Here is a 17,160-nt window from a genome sequence, read left to right as displayed (position 1 = left end):
TCTGATCTATAATAGAGAATTTATATAGCCTAGATCAGTGCCTTTATCACACTTCCGCACTCGAAAAGCAGAAGCAAATTGTTACGAACTCCACAAATAAAACATTTGGTCGTAACACAGAGAGCGACACATTGTAACGTGTGTTGCCTGGAGTCCCATCTCCTGCTCCCACAAACACACCACAATGTCACAGGTTGAATCAGAGAGGAAATGTTTATTTCTTAAGTAAATTAAAGAAAATAAAGGATGGCTTGGAGTCAGTGGGTCAGCCAAAACAATAAACAAATGATGGTTGTTCTACCTACTTTTAGAGATCTTCCCTGGAAAGAGATAACAAAACAAAAACAAGCCTTACCTCCCTGCTTAACAGAAAACGGGAGAAAATGGTCATTAAACAAAAAAGGGCCTCCCACTACTTGCAAACAGTCCGCATGAAAAGGGGTAAAAGGCTATTGAACATTTACCGGCCTATACTGCTAACAGTTTGTACTCCACACTAAGATTTTGTTTAAAGGCTAATCCAGCAGTGTCACCACACTTTGCTAGAAGCACATTCACACGCCTACAACAACGCCAATGAAGCAGGTCATCAAGCTGACTTCCCTCAGAGCTTATATCCACTGAATGATCTTTGGCTCCGCCCACGTAAACAGCTGCACCTGCTTTCACACAAATTAGCACGGAGCAACGGGGAGAGCGAGAGAGAAAGAGAGCACTTTACACATAAACAACTTTGCTCCACACAATAATGTTACACGATATCAACAGTGATGTTCAGACATGTAACACTCTTACCCACCCAAAAGATTAAGACTTTAATCTCAAAAACACTTAACCCATACTTTCAGCACTATGAGCTCTGGACAGCGCATCGGCGATGACATTATCGGTGCCGCGCTTATGGACAATCTCTATATTAAATTCTTGAAGTGCAAGAGACCAACGCATTAAGCGCTGATTCGCATTGTACATACGGTTGAGAAAAACCAAGGGATTATGGTCTGTATAAACCTTGATTGGGAACATAGAACCACCCAGGTAAACCTCGAAATGTTTCAATGCCATCAACAAGGCGAGGGCCTCTTTTTCAATGGTGCTATATTTGCACTGACTGCGACTGAACTTTTTCGTCAACTTCCAGTTGGAAAGGGCATTTGAAATTAGGGGCCGACAGGATTGGGGCGTTAAATAAGAGATCTTTCACTCCCGAAAAAGCCCGTTGACATGCAGGAGATCACTTAAAACTTTGTGTAATCCTCGACAGTAATCGGCCATTCCTATAAAGCGGCGCAATTCGCGTTTATTCGTGGGCACAGGAAACTCAGATATAGCAATCACCTTGGCATCCACCGGGCAAACTTGACCCTGACCAACACGTTTGCCAAGGTAGGTGACGTATGCTTCAGCGAATTCACATTTCGTTAAATTTACCATTAGGGATGCAGCAGCCAACAGAGAAAACACATCATGTAATGTTTCAACATGTTCTTCCCATGTGGAAGAACATACAACACTGCGTTAGGCTTAGTCACAGCGTTAACCTTACGAAAATCTGTACAGAATCAGAACGTTGAATTAGCTTTTGGCACTAGAAGGCAGGGAGAGCTCCAGGCGCTCTGGCTAGGTTCTGCCAAACCATTACGTAACATGTATTCCACCTCCATTTTCATAATATCACGGTTACAAGGATTAACCCTGTAAGGGTGTTGTTTAATTGGAGCAGCATCTCCAACGTCGATGTCATGAAATAACATGAGAAGAGGGACATCTGAGAAAATACTAGGGAAACTGTCAATCAATTTTATAATATCTTCCCTTTGACAGTTTGGCAGATGACTCAGGAAAGCATGAACATGTTTGAGAATGTTAAGAGTTCTGTAAGCTTTCTCCCAACACAGGAAATTTCCCTCCAACCTCATTCTCGACTTCGATGTGCGAAACAGATAAAACCACCGTCACAACGGGCTTAACTGACATTTCACTTTGAGAGATGAACCAGGCACTGTTAAAAAGGATAGCACCGATTGCCCTGGTTCGAACGAACGAGCAATGCTCTTGCGATCATAACACTTTTTCATTACTGCTTGCGAGCTTTCAAGATTCAGCTACGCAAGTTCACAAACACGTGTCAACCACTTACGGAGTGTATCAACATACTCGGTCACTGGCACAAACGCGGGTTTGCTCGTAAGTAACTGTTCACTCAGAAGTTTAAGGGGGCCACGAACTGAATGTCCAAATACCAACTGTGCTGGGCTAAAGCCAAGGGAATCTTGTACGGTTTCTCATACAACGAAAAGTAGTAGAGGCAGACTATCAGCCCAGTCTTTCCCTTCCTCTGCGCAGTGAATACGCAATAATGTTTTGAGCGTTTGGTGGAAGCGTTCCAACGCGCCTTGGGTCTGGGGACGATAAGCGCTGGACATCTGATGTGTCACCGAAATTCTAGTCAGCACCTGTTTAAACAGCTTCGACGTAAAGTTAGTTCTGTGGTCTGTTTGGACTACTCGCGACATCCAATTTGATGGGTTGATACAGAATTTGATGAGTTCTTTGACAACAGTCTTTGCTTTTAAGCTAGACAGAGGGACAGCCTCGGGAAATCGAGTGGCTGCGCACATCAGCATAAGAATGTACTGGTGTCCACTTTTAGATTTTGACACAGTCTAAAATTAAACGTTCGAAAGGCTCCCCCACCACGGGAATTGGGTGTAAAAGCGCTTGTCGTATGACCTGGTTGGGCTCCCCCGCGTCCTGACACACGTGACAGGAACGCAACACAATAAGCTAAATAAAATGATAAACAGGGCCTAATTCAGTCCCGTCTGCAGACATAGGAAGCCATTTGCGCATTAAAACATCCTCGTTCCAATAATACCTATTCTTACACGAGCAAGGTCATTTTTCGTTTTCACGGCAGTTTCAATACAGTGAGATAAAGTTTGGTCAAATTTCTGCGCACTACTGAGCCACTTTCGACCAATGTTAACCGTTTGATTGTCTTTAGTGGGCACATCAGAGCATCCACCGACAGAGACAACTCCGTGGGGCCTGAATGCAACAAAAAAGAATCACACAGATCAACGGTATCAGCAAATATTTTCGGCCTGTTGTCCGGAGAAATAGAAACTGAGCCACTCATCAGAAAAGGCTTAAACATCTCCGTTCCAGGTGACAACTTCTCAGCGTTTTCTGTCAGCGGCTTGAATGCCACATGTGCAACACCTATTGCTTTAGAAGCCGCATTCTTTTGTTTCCACGCCTTGCAGTTAGCAATAAGATGACTGGGATCAAGGCAGTAGAAAAATACGCGCTTAGACTCTACACGCTCAAACACATTTCCTGCAGACACGCTCGCATGAGTATCTGTTTTCGAGGGCCGAACAACTGCATTCACAGAAGCGCTGTATGTGATACAAAGAATCCTCATGTTTTGTTGCTTCATCTATGTGCATATAGCCTAGGCCAGTGGTTCTCAACCGGTGGGGCACAAGTAGGCTACAGGGTGGGAGGGGAAAAAAACCTGAAAAAAAAAAAAAAAATGCAAATTTTTTTTATCACTAAACTACTGTAATAAAAAGTTATAGTTTTGTATATACATAACTCCTGAATAAAAATTAAAATGTGTTTGGACAGATTAAAAAAAAAAAAAGTTTTGAACAAATTTGATTGGTTTGTCGATAGTGAGCGCAAATGCAGGTGATAAGCGGTTTTATTAAGCGAGTCATTGAGTCGTTCATTCACGATTCGTTCAAACGGCCGATTCATCAAGAATGAGACAGATGTTTGTGAATGGGTCATTGAATCTTTGACTCAAACGATTTGTTCAAAACACTGAATCATTCAAAACACGGTTGAGTGTTGCTGTGAGATGCGCTATGTTGTGATCTTTGTTTGGATTCATCGGATCTATTTTCGCTGCTAAAATAGACCAAAACAGTCATTATTTTGTCTAAAATGTAAGTGACTTAATATTATTAACTTGTTTGTTGAACTGTCATATCAGTGTCACATTTTCAATCGTGAGGTGATGGTAAATTAAGTGATGGTCAATTGTCAGCTCTCTTGGTCGTCAGGTTGTGTGATGCATGTTGCTGAACTGTATTCAAATGTTATAAACATAAAAACACCACATTTTGAAATTTAACTGCAGTATGTCAGTTTAGTTTATTTGTGTGTGCTGGGTTCATAGACTTTAGAAAACGGTGCTCATTTGTTTGATTTCTCCTCGAGAAGCTGCACAAGCCTCAAAAGTTTAAGGTCCTTGCACCCTGACTGAGTCCGAAACTGTCGTATTCGTTTTTTCATATTCGTCATTTGGTGGCTCTCAATTTTCAAAAACACCCCTCAAAATATTTGCTACGGATGCGAAAAATGCAGAAAATCGAACCATCCAAATACATTTTTTATGACGGACGGAAATTTCAGAGGCTGGAAACGTATAAAACGTGAGGTCGTATTTAGTTATATATATATATATATATATATATATATATATATATATTTATTTATATTTATATATTTATATTTATTACACACAGGGTGCGATATGTAGGGGGGATGGGGGATTTCTATGTATCCCTCCCTCTGCTGAAATATTTTTATCTCCGGTGGGAGATAAAATTTTATCACTGCTATTATGTTCCTTGTGAGAGACGTGCACGCTCCAGTAAATTTCCACAGGCGCCGCATGCAATGTTTTTGTCAGGAGTAACTGTAGATGAGTTACCTGCGGTGAGTTTGACATAATGAATCCACTAACACGACACAGCAAATGGCAGTGGTAAACACTCGTGTTCCAATACTCGTGCACAAGTTTTGGGAGGCGTTCCCTCGAAATGAGCTGTGAAGGAGGGGGTTGTGCTTACGCATGTACTCATTTCAAAAACTCACTAACGGTTTCTCAGTCATTGAAAACATCCTCTATAACACCTTTAATTCGTGGGAACGTGATAATAACTTGTGGCCACTAGATCATTTTGTCGAGGTAATGACATCCTTATGTCGTGGCCATGCGATGTAAAGTCGTGGCCTCAAGATCATATGTTGAGGGAACCTGGAGCAACCATCAGAAATGGATGAGACCATGATAATATTTGTAATATTTATGATAATATTTATTTTTTAATTAAGGATGAAAAATAAGGGTGGAAAATATATACATATATATATATATATATATACACACACACAAGTGAAGGGCTACAAGGGCTACAAGTGAAAACAGACACTCATTTAAGCTACAGAAAAAATTTTTTATTTCACATTCTGACCAATATTTTCCTACAAACAATGTTCATATTGAAGGCTATGAAAACAAACATGAATGTAACCTTGTCTATGTTATATTATGTGCAAAAAAAGGGGTCAAATTACATGAGGCCTACATTCTAACATTGTGACAATACAATCTAAAAACAAAAATAATGCTTTTAAAGCAGAAGTTACATTCACTAAAATTAAAATAAAAAAGTACAGACTAATTATTAGGCTATTTTGATTACCCAACAATAGTCACTTTACAGTTACTGCTATCATAAAAATACACTTAGTTGTAGGTTCGAAATTCTACATATGGCATATTTATGTTCGCAAACAAAAACAAATACTCAACAAATATTTTAGTTAAATGTATATTTTAGTCAGAATTATTGCGCTCCGTCTGTTTGGCGCGCATGTGCGTGGTGGCACTCGTTCACGGAAGTTTGTGCTTCCACTCCTGTCACAGCAAAATGGAAATATTTTCTCAACTTTCTAACAATTACAGTTGGAGAAAATGTCTGTGAAATGTAAGTTATGCACTGAGGAAATTATTGGATGTCACTTTACCTTAAAGATTATAAATAGAGACGTTTCCACCAATCGCTGCACAAGTTAAGGTTACGTATGATGATGAAAGCACATTAGTGCTAGTCCTCCCCAGAGCCATAGCAGTGCCTGCAGTTCGAAAAAAAAAGTTTTTTGAATGGAAGTCTTTGAGAGCACTCAGGGCAATTCTCGGCCAAAGTGAAATCAAAAAGAGGCGGTGCTCCACAGAACGTGATTGGCGCTGATTGGACTATAGCGTATATCCAGAGATAGAACAAACAGCCAAGCAATGACAGCTAGCGTAACACTGTGGTTGAAAAAAAATCCGTCCCTTTCTCACTTTGGTGGTGCATCGCCCTATTGCCCTAATGAAGAAACCGCCCCTGGTGCACAATATAAAGGAGGCAAAGAACACGAGGAACAGGTGACAACACTTAGACTAACGAGGACTGGACAATGACTAAACAAGAGGGTGTGGTAACTGGAAACAAGGAGGTGGGAACAGAGGAGGACATGGCAAACATAAACACAGGCAGAGCCATGTGCTGACACACAACACAAACAACGAGACATGAAACAAAGACAACACGGACAAGGCTGCCAGGGCAGAACCCTGACATTATACAGACTGCATTACATTATACAAACGATGGTAACTTTAACCACATTTAACAGTACATTAGCAACATGCTAACGAAACATTTAGAAAGACAATTTACAAATATCACTAAAAATATCATGATATCATGGATCATGTCAGTTATTATTGCACCATCTTCCATTTTTCGCTGTTGTCCTTACTTGCTTACCTAGTCTGATGATTCAGCTGTGCAGATCCAGACGTCCTGCCCTTGTCTAATGCCTTGAACATGAGCTGGCATATGCAAATATTGGGGGCGTACATATTAATGATCCCGACTGTCACAGTCTGTGTTATGTTGAGATTCGCCTGGTCTTTTAAACAAATGAGATTTACATAAGAAGGAGGAAACAATGGAGTTTGAGACTCACTGTATGTCATTTCCATGTACTGAACTCTTGTTATTCAACTATGCCGAGGTAAATTCAATTTTAGATTCTATGGCCCCTTTAAATAAAGCATTATTTTAAAAATCAAATGGCATTTTCGCTGTAGAAACAAATGCAGTTTTAAAGAGCAGTGTACTAGTTTTCTTGCAAATTAATTTGTTGTTTATATGTTTAATATTAATACAACTATCAGCACACTAAGGTTTTTTTTTTTTTTTTACCCCTGATTTAGAGAGTAATTCAAATCAACATCATAAATTACAAAAGTAGTCATAATTACTGTGTGTGTGATTTTGTGATCTCCAGGGCATATGTTCTTCAGAGATCTGCAGTGAAGAATTTCCCAGCTGAGGTGAGTGTGATGGCCTGTTGTTACATTTATGCTCTGTTTCATTGTGTTTTCCTGCGACCTAGTTTCTCTGTGTTTTTAATTAGACATTTCATTCACCTGTGCCTTGTTAATCACCTTGATAATTATCTTGTTTGCTCCTATGCTATGCATTTATACCCTGTGTTCTCCCACTTTCTCTCTGTTCTCATCAGTGTATATGTCTAAGTTGTTTGTACAAGTGTTATTGTCCTGAGTTTTGATATTAAAGTTTGTTCCCTGAACTATTCCTCAATGTGCAAGCTTATATACAAACACATTACATGACAGAAGAATGGACCTAACCGAAAATTGACTTGCTGGCTGTCTTGCTGCTATGCCTTGACCAGGAGCAGCAATACGTCGAGACCCATACCTGAGGATTTCTAGATCTGGCGTGCCTCAACACCTTTCCAGACCGATCACTGTGCGTCTTCTACCATGCCAGCCTGAATGCGGAAACGAAAGCACGCCTGCCCGGTGTGGGTCCTCGCCACTGACCATAGGCCTCACTGAGGAGGAAGTCGCCAGCCCCACTCCTAATCCAGAGTTCAGCTTGCCGTCACCCATCTGCACGAACAACGAGCCAGAGCCCACCGCAGATGGAGGTATTCAGCCTTATGCAAGGAACAAGCTGCAGCTGACGATAAGGACCTTGCTTTCCATTGCCTCAGAGCTGGAGCGTCGATGAACATCATGGGAGTCCTCGTAGAGTTCGATGGGATGGAATGGAGCCACAGAGGGTAAGGAAGCGCTGGACGATTTTTTTGAACAAGGGGACTGTATGGAAGAAGATGATTCCATGCCCCCTGCTGTTTCTATCCAGCAAAAATTCTCCTGTGCTTCCAGTGTTCCCTCCCAGCCTCCCTCTCCCACCTCCTCTTCAGACTTCATCCAGTTCCTCTACCCAATATCCGCTGTCTCTCGTCAGCCCCTCGGTTCCTCCTCCACCAGCCCTCTGTGGTGTGGATCCACCTTGGACCAGCCGTTTCACAGCACTGTCTGGATGTTTGGATCCCGTGGCTCCGGCCCTGCCTCTGATCCAGTCACTCCATCTCGGCCCGTTGTCCAGAATCCTCCACCCTTGCTCCTCCTCCATTCGGCTCCACCTGTGACCATCGGCCATTCGGCTCCACCAGGCTCCCTCGACCCTCCGGCTCCACCTCTGTCGGACGTCACCACGCCTTCGCCACAGACATGCTCCTCCCTCCCTCGACTTTGCCATGGGGCATCATCCTGGCTGGACTCTTGATTTCCACCAGGTTTATCACTTACTTCAATTATCATATATATTTCAGAATAAAACAAAATATTCTTCTTGAAAAAAAAAATTTTTGGATATTTTATAAGTAATTGATGGATCATGACTGTAAAGTACCAAAATTAGCTCAAAGAAAATAATGAATTTATAGGGAATTATAAAGAGTCTTTTAGTTTATGACTGAGCAACTGAGTTGTCCAGCGTTCATCTGCTCAAGCCGTAATAAGCTCTTGTAACGGATATGAAAATCCACTATCATGAAAACACTGATTAGAGCCCGGTAACTTTAAGATTGACATTTTAAGACATTACATTTCACAAGCACATAATACAAGACACTTTCTTTTAAAATCTACAAGAGAGTTTATTTATTCTAACACAAACTAATCTAAACACACACACACACACATTCATACATGTTGCAGTAAGAAACAAAATGAGAGAGAAATAATTTTAAGAGAGAGAGTGATATGATGAACAGGATTCTGACCTGACCTGAACGAACCATTAATCATTAATTTAATGCACCAGTTCAGTTTTAGAATCTGGAGGTACATGCTTGAGTCGACTTTTAATGTGAATCTCCTCGTCGGTGTGAAGAGAAGGGTTTTCGCTGGTCTGGCAAGTCGATGACTTGTTGCAGAATCTTTTCAGGTCTGGATGGTGGTCAGATAAAAACCAATCACGTTTGAGCATACTGGCAAAATGAAAGGAAGTCTTTGTCGTGTCTGGAGTTAAAGTTGAAGTGGCAAAAGTCGTTGGTTGAACTTTGCGGAAAAACTTAGAACATGAGACTCTCAACGGAAGAGATAATTAAGTAAAAGAAAAGTGAGTGAAGGTTGGATGGCTTGAATGAGCTGCTTGGTCTTGTCTTTGTTTCTTCTTCTTGTTACTCCATGGTTACTTTTTGTTCTGCTGGTCACTGCTTACTCGTTCTTTGTTTTGGGATATGACTATTTAAATTTAGGTGTTTGTCCCACCTCTGAGAGGAGTTCTGGCCAATCAGATATCGTCTTGTTTAAAAAGGTGGCTTTTCTCTGCCCCAGTCATACATAAGTGTTACTCTGGAATTGCCGGCTTCGGCAGAGAGTAGACATAATTTCTATTAAATGGAATATGATACATTTTACACAGATTTCATTCAAGCCATGATTTAGAAGAGAGGAAAAGAATTAAAAACATATCCAACACTAAATACCTTCATTCAACCATTCAATTGTTACACATTTACATGAATTGTGGGTATTCTAAAGCACAACTGGTTACAGGTAGTATGTGTGGACATGATATAAAATGTATGCAGTTAAAAGATGTTTGATAAGTCCATTTCAAATTGTTTGGAGCAATTTGATGCAGTTTTAGTTGTAGAACAGTCTTTGTGAGTTTTTCTGTAAAGTTAGGTCACGGGCCTGCATTGTCGCTGTCTCTTTTGATCTGGAGATCAAAGACATTTTATCTTCTTGGTGACTATTTGGTTTGTCACAAATAGCTTAAGTTTGTCATCTCTCCTTCTGTCACGAAGCATAGGTGTCATTAAAGTACCTAGCATTACCCATGTCCTCATTTTTCAAAAGGTGTATAAATCAAACAGATGTGTATAGTGAGAAAGTAAAAATGTGCACAGTTTTCTGGGATGGGTGGGTTCAGGGGTAGGCGTAGTGTAGGGCGATAGAAAGTACAGTTTGTACAGTATAAAAAAACTTTTTTTTTTTTCAACCAAAACCACGCCTATGGAATGTCCCCACAATTGACAAAAACAAACCTCTCTGTGTGTGTGTGTGTGTGTGTGTGTTTTGCATCCTTTCACTAATTATTTTTCACTAAGATAAGGAGATCTTCTAGCTTGGTCAAGAAAATGCAGAGGTTATGAATGTCATATTTTTGTATTTATTTTAGTTATTTTATTCAATAAGAATTTTGATGTTGACATCAAGACAGACAAGTCAAAAGAAATTAAAAAAAAAAAAAATGAAAGACTGCAGCAACTGATGAAGATAAAATGTAGAAGAGTTAAACCAGGATTAACACAAGAGTAAACACATTAGTGTTCATGAATGCAACATTTTCTGTTAAAACTACTATCAAGTACCCCAAAATATTAGGTATTATTAGAGTTTATAAACAGATTAGATAGAAGTGGCTTGCTTAAAAAACACTAAAACAGCTTGATACAATGATTCAATTAAGTTTCTTATTATTTAAAGATTTACATAAAGTTATTCTCTTGTCCTCTCTGCATTTATTCATTGCCCACCAAAGACACGCTCCAGTTTCAGTTTTGCCAGACCAGCTTTCAGATAACTCAGAGCATCTTTGTTTGCTTCTTCAGCTTCAGCGGTTCTCCTCATTTCCTCCAGCTCTCTGACCCAGTTTACTTTCCCAGCCTCCCTCAATCTGGGGATGAAGAAGTCGAGATGCTGAAGAGTGAAGGCCGAGTCTGGCTTCAATGCGATCTGAGACAGATGCTTGATGGTCTTGTAAGCGTTGAACAGAAGAATTAACTTTTTGTCCTCAATATCTTTCAGATCTTTGTCAAGATGATCCATTATAACTGAAAACCTCTTTGTTTGTTCTTGAGCTTTTTCATATTTCTTTTTAAATTCATCAAATTCCATCACAATGCTCGAGGTGCTGATGACGTATTTCTTGTTTTCTTTGACGTGTTTGCTGTGGTGACACTTCCCTGTGCACACGGTGCAGTAGCCATTTTTCATTACTTCACATTTGCTGGGATTAGAAACCCACCAGCAGTCAAACTCATGGCAGTTTTCCTCACAGACGGTGCAGGTCGTCGCCTTCCTGCTCTTCCATGAAGCACTTTCAATAGGAACCTTCTCTTTGACAGTCTTTTTGACTCTAATGCTAAAGTTTGTACGCCTGTCAATCTTTTCTTTATTTTGTCTCATTGCCTCCTGGATCTGAATTTTTTCAGACTTCTTTGATTCTTTTGAATTCGCAGTTGTAAGTTGCAGATCAATGCTTCAAATTGAATGCGCTCTATCAGGACATTGGAGGTCAACTCCAAACTTCTTCTGTTCTTTCCTTCCAGTGACTGAAGAAATTTCCTTGTCTCGTCCATGCTGTCTTCCCAGGCGTCTCTTTGAGCACGAAGGTAACGTTTAAAGGTAAATGTTTCTTTAAATATTTATATAGCAAGAATTTTAGACTAGCAGTAGCAGTAAATTGTGTTACATACGTTTTCAACACTAACATATTAATATAACATCAATAGTTTAAGAATATTTTGTAACAAAAAATATTTTTTTGGAATAGGAATATTTTTTGATATTTAATCCAAATTCAGATGATATTTGAAAAAGATATTTATATACCTTGAGGTTACAGGTCTTTTCATGGCATGCTGTCATTGTGCCATTTATAAGGTTTGATTCCAGAGTTTTTATATCAGTTAAGCTCTAAACCTACTTCAGTTTTGATGTCAATGCTAATGTTTGCAAAAACTGCATGTAACTTAATATACTTTCGGCGTCCGGTTCGGAGATAAGCGATACACTAGCTTAAAAGATTACAAAGACACTTTTCTGGACAGTGGACAAATCATTTCAGTTACTTGGGAAACCTCGGTTCCCTGAGATAGACAGAAACGAGACGCTATCTGGAAATTACTTTCTCAGAAAATAAAAAGGCCTGATTGAATTATGTCTGTGCAGCTGCACAGACTAATGGTATCTCAGCGGACCCAAAGGCCAATTTGCCTTTGCATGCCGACACTGAGTACCATTTCATCAGACTGTTTCAACTGAGGAAGCAGGCAAGCAACTGCTAACAGTAGAAACACAATAACATAGCAAGCTTACACAAGTCTGTCTCAGGGAACCAAGGTTATGTTAGTAACTGAAATGTTTCCTTTCAATAACGGTCTCTCAACATTGAGTTTAGCTGATGCGGTGGAGGAACGCAGTCTAACAATACCATGTTATTAGCACAGGACTGACCCAGCCTAAAGGCCCTGCGAGCCCAGCCCAAGGAAAGGTCTCCAATCCTGGAGCCCTTCGCTCCAACAGGACATTGCAGGCCTAACAATGTGTAGGCCAGCGCGATCGCATCCACTCTGCAACAGTACAGTATTTACTTTGTTACCGACAGGAAGTGACTCCTACACTCTGAGGGCCTGAACCAGAAACAGCAAGTGCAGAAACTGCTCGTCTGCCAAATCTGAGAGAGCTATATTATGCACCCTTTTACAAGATGTAAAACAAGTCTCTGATGTCCCCACAGTGTGTATGTGAAGTTTTAGCTCAAAATACCCCACAGATAATTTTTTATAGCATGTTAAAATTGCCACCTTTTGGGGTTGAGCAAAAATGAACTATTTCAGTGTGTGCCCTTTAAATGCAAATGAGCTGCTGTGCTCAGCCAAAGAGGGCAGAGCTTCAAGAGCTTGTTCTCCCCTGTCAGGAGTCAGTCAGGATGCACAATAATGTCAGAAACTGCAAATATATGCTGCATGGAGATAGAACAGCTATAGTTTAAGGTTATAACTTATATTGTCTTCTTGTTTTTATCCACCATATTAGTACAAGCCTGTTTACTGTTGAGTTTTATGATGTTTATTGTACTTAACACAAAATATGTAGTGTCTGTTTACACTCTAGAAAATCACTGTAAGAGCTTAAAACTGTCACGGACTGATACTCAGGAGACACAGAGGTACAAGTAGACAGACGTTTATTGACAAACAGCAGGTTGATGACAGCAATGCAGGAGAGTAAACTGGTGAAGTGAACATGGTAGAATGGTAACAGGATACTGAAACACACTTTGTCTTATGGTGATGATGTTGTAGATGGATTGATGATCGAGGAAGGTGGAGGTAAGTAAACATACACCAACGTAGGATCACAAAGACAAAGAGAATCCGTAGGAGTGGAAACAGGTAGGTACTTGGAAATGCTGGAGACAGTAATGGGAAATAGTCCTTCATATAAACGAGACCGGACAACCGAGTGAGGAGTGTAACGTGCTTAAGAAGGCTGGTGATTAATGAGCTGATGGGAAGCAGGTGCGTGTGATTGGCTAATGGTGGAGTGAGTGCAGGTGAGAACCAGGGAGGATGACAGGAAATGGAGTTTTTGGAAGTCAGGATAGACGGAGACTATGACAGTACCTCAGGAGAAGACACTGGAGAGGATTCAGGGGCTGGAGAAGACACAGGAGTGGATTCAGGGGCTGAAGAAGACTCTGGAGTGAACTCAAAGACTGGAGAAGATACTAGAGCGGATTCAGGGTTTGGAACCATCTCTGGGTTCCAGGACATCCCCTCATACTCAACTAAAAGGCCTATGGGCACCAGCGTGTGGACCATTATGGCTGAGGGCTCAGGTATGGCAGCAGCCATCTTGACCGAGGCTCAGTCGTGGCGGCGGCCATCTTGACCGAGGGTTCAGGTGTGGCGGCGGCCATCTTGAACGAGGGCTCAGTCGTAGCGGCGGCCATATTGTGACAAGGCTCTGGGAAGTTGGCCATTTTGTGACGAGGCTCTGGAGTGGCATTAGCAGCTGTAGCTGAAAGGGAGGCAGACTTTAGTGCTGACCTGAGAGATGTTAACATCGGGTCTACTACCTTGGCTTCCAGGTCAGCGCTGTTGGAAGCCCATTTGCGTCCTCTGAATGGGCAGATTCGTTGGAGGGGTACGTGGAGGGAACTGGCAGGAAGTGAGCTGATCAGGCCACATGTGTTTCTGATGGGGCTGGATGAGGAAGATACTTTCTTTAACTTCTTCCACTTTAAAATTAGAACTCGAATTGAGAGAAATAATAGGCAGGTTCGCTATAGTGAATAGTATTCTCATCCAGACCCATCAGAAAATAAGCACTAAGGGGAGCATCTGGCCAGCCCACCTGACAAGACGGCTCAGAAAACTCCTCCACATACCTCTCCAATGGATGACCATTCTGCCTCAGACCACACAGGCGGTCCTCAGCCAAGATGATGTTATTGTGGTTGGCGAGATCAGATGGGAGGAGAAATAGGCCCATGGAGCTACTGTTTGTCACTGTGATGGTCCAGTCTGGAGTTTTTGGAAGCCAAGACAGATGGAGACTGTGATTAAAAACACAGTGCAAGTGTGCATTAAAATATTATCCATAAACTCTCTCTCTCTTTCCCTTGCATTATCATCAACATACACAGCGAAGTACACAGAAACAGATGCATATACCTTTTCGAGTGGTGCTTAATAAACTGGTAAACTTTATATCCGTAAATCAACTCTAATGAACTGTAATAAAGTGCTCTCACCTTCATGACTGCCATATCCAGTATCACTCTGGAGACTGTATGTTTTGTATTGTCTCTTTGTATTGATATTCGTTCACAAAGTAGTCTGGTGTGAAATGATTCGCGCAGACATAAACAAATTTCGGCTATGTGGATTAATCCATCCAGCTACAGAACACCTAAAATGGTTGGGAGACATTCTCGTCAGTGCAGCAATGGCAGACTGTGTACAACTCGCTGTGAACTCACTCAGGGCGGTTCTATGTTAAAACGGCAGTGTCTGTCAACATTCGTAGGTGGGGCTTGTGGCTAATGTGGCGTCACACTGCCAGGGATCTGGAAACGGCTTGTTCTGAGACACTGCTTATGATTTATGGGGATTAAAAAAAAGGGAGTGGTTGGATTGTTATCATTATAGGGTGGTTGTGTACACGCACTGCCAACACACATCTATGTCCAAACACCATGCAAAAGTAAATTTTGCATAATAGGTCCCATTTAAGGATGATCTTACAGTAATTCGGCCCAAACTCAAGACAGGATGTGGTAATAAAAAGGACCATCTCACTTAACTGACTGGCCAGCAGTGGGGGCGTGATACGCCACAAAATCTGCGACATAGGGCCTGTTTACACCTGGTCACTTTATGCATTTTCTCGATTGGATAACTATACGATCATGAAAAGACTAGGTCTAAATGCCCTCTGAAACGCATTTGAGATGGATTTACATCCGATCGCTCAAACAACTTCAGGAGGTGGTCTGAGACGCATTCGAGTCAAAACTGAACAGGTCTAAATGCATCTGATTGTTGAAACCACATATGTTAATTTTACTCCTCACAAAAATACAAAAAAATAAATGTGTGAGAGCATTATAGGCTAAAAAAAAAACGTTATAGCCAGATATGACAGTGCTACTGCATCACGCATTGACGCAGATAAACAGCTGAGTATCTTTTTAATTTGAAGATCGGATTTATATTCGTTTTGTGGAGACACAATTATGTGGCCAAGTGTAAATGGAATCGTTTTGATAAAGCAGATAGCTATGTGATCAGTAAAATACATTACCCAGCAATCATCACTTTTGGTGCGCACCCGGGTTTGATTGAATGTTAGCCCTTTATATTTGTTTGCTTCTCTGGTGCTACCCTTTTGCTCACATAATATATTTTAATGCAGCCAAATTCCCAATAAAATTGTTTCATCTATATATTTTTTTCTGTTTTTGTTGTCAGACAATATGAAATGGTGGCTGAAACGCGGCCCATTAAGATTACATACAGGGCTCGACATTAAGCCTTGTCATGTGGACACACGGTAAATCGGTCATTCACTTGTAAGAGTAAAAAGTTGCTTGTCCGAAAAAAAATAGCTTTTTTTTGTGTGTTGTGGAAATATACATTTGTTCTGAAGCAATATCCTTTCAGAATATTGCAGCTTTGACATATGTAAATCTGCATATTTTTGATTGATTACAACTGCATTAATTAATGTTATGGGATTGTTTTAAATATTTTTTGAAAATACAAATATGAAATGTTGGGGGGGGAATGATACTTTTAAAAATGAAACTAAACCACCAGTAGGTGGCGGCAAGTAACTGTCTTATTGAGTGGGTCATTGATTTGTTCATTCAAACGATTCATTCCAATGGCTGATTCATTCAAGAATGAGGCAGTTGTTTATGAATGGGTCATTTAATCTTTGACTCAACCGATTCATTCAAAATGCTGAATCATTCAGTAATGAAAACAAGGCTGAGTGTTGCGATATAGTTCAGCTGTGATCTTTGTTTGAAAAAATTTTTGCTGCTAAAATAGAACAAAAACAGTCAATGTTCCTTCTAAAATGTAAGTGGCTTGATATTAACTACTTGCTAATTGAACTGTTGTATGAAATCGGAGTCACGTTTTTAATCGTGATGGTGGCCTATTTAGGAAAACAGCATTCTTGGTCATGTGATTTTGCTTACCTGTATCAAGTTATAAAAACTCCATATTTTGAATTTTTACCGCAGTATGTTTAACTGAGTTTCTTTTTGTGCATGCTTCGCTCATGTTTCCATTTCTTCTCGAGATGCAAGCCTCAACAGCTCAACATTGTTATCGTCACTACATTATACAGCCTATTATCATCCACCATTGATCGCCACTAACACTAAATGTAATAAAATCAGTCATACTCACGTTTTGGTGATTCCCAAGTTGCTGTTTTTTTTTTTTTTTTTTTTTTTTTTTGGTATTGGCGTTTTAATCAGGTCCTTGTCCAGTCGAGAAAGTAAAGTTCGAGCCCTGACATGTTAAACCAGCACTAAAATCCTGATTTATAATCAAAATCACCATACACATAAGATTGCTGTGATTTTGGCTATATGTACATGTAAAATGATAAAATTTAGGTTAGAAGCAATAGTATCTATTTTATTTGTTCTCTGACAGAGCACACAGCCT

At 40.5% G+C, this 17,160-nt stretch overlaps 1 pseudogene; it reads right to left on the bottom strand.

Annotated features, from left to right (window-relative positions):
* Positions 1–10,702: 10,702 nt before the first annotated feature.
* On the bottom strand, positions 10,703–13,791 carry LOC125264022 (annotated as a pseudogene).
* Positions 13,792–17,160: the final 3,369 nt, after the last annotated feature.

Source organism: Megalobrama amblycephala, linkage group LG3 (assembly GCF_018812025.1).
Source record: "Megalobrama amblycephala isolate DHTTF-2021 linkage group LG3, ASM1881202v1, whole genome shotgun sequence".
In the NCBI taxonomy this organism is placed as follows: domain Eukaryota; kingdom Metazoa; phylum Chordata; class Actinopteri; order Cypriniformes; family Xenocyprididae; genus Megalobrama; species Megalobrama amblycephala.
Note: the sequence above shows the minus strand (reverse complement) of the source record. Positions and strands in the feature narration are given on the sequence as shown.